The following is a 597-nucleotide window of genomic DNA, read 5'->3' as shown; positions in this document are numbered from 1 at the left end:
GCGAACAGTTGAAAAGCATGCATTTAGTTTTACTAGCGTTTAAGAGCAGTTGGAGGCCACAGAAGGAGTGTTGTATGGCATTGAAACTCGTTTGGAGGTTTGTTAACACAGTGTACAAAGAAGGGCCGGATGAGATTGAGGGCATCTAGCTTGTAGGACTGCCGTGGTGTTAAGCATATCCCAGTTTAGGTAACCTAACAGAACGAACTCTGAAGATAGATGTGGGGCAATCAATTCACATATGGTGTCCAGGGCACAGCTGAGAGCTGAGGGGGTCTATAACAGGCAACAACAGCGAGATACTTATTTCTGGAGAGATTCATTTTTAAAATTAGAAGCTCGAACTGTTTGGGCATAGACCTGGAAAGTATGACAGAACTTTGCAGGCTATCTCTGCAGTATATTGCAACTCCTTCCCCTTTGGCAGTTATATCTTGATGGAAAATGTTGTAGTTGGGGATGGAAATCTCAGAATTTTTGGTGGCCTTCCTAAGCCAGGATTCATACACGGCAAGGACATCAGGGTTAGCGGAGTGTGCTAAAGCAGTGAGTAAAACAAACTTAGGGAGGAGGCTTCTGATGTTAACATGCATGAAA

The sequence above is a fragment of the Salvelinus sp. IW2-2015 genome, linkage group LG18 (genome assembly GCF_002910315.2).
Source record: "Salvelinus sp. IW2-2015 linkage group LG18, ASM291031v2, whole genome shotgun sequence".
Lineage (NCBI taxonomy): Eukaryota > Metazoa > Chordata > Actinopteri > Salmoniformes > Salmonidae > Salvelinus > Salvelinus sp. IW2-2015.
The sequence above is the reverse complement of the archived record's forward strand: the minus strand, read 5'-3'. Positions refer to the sequence as shown.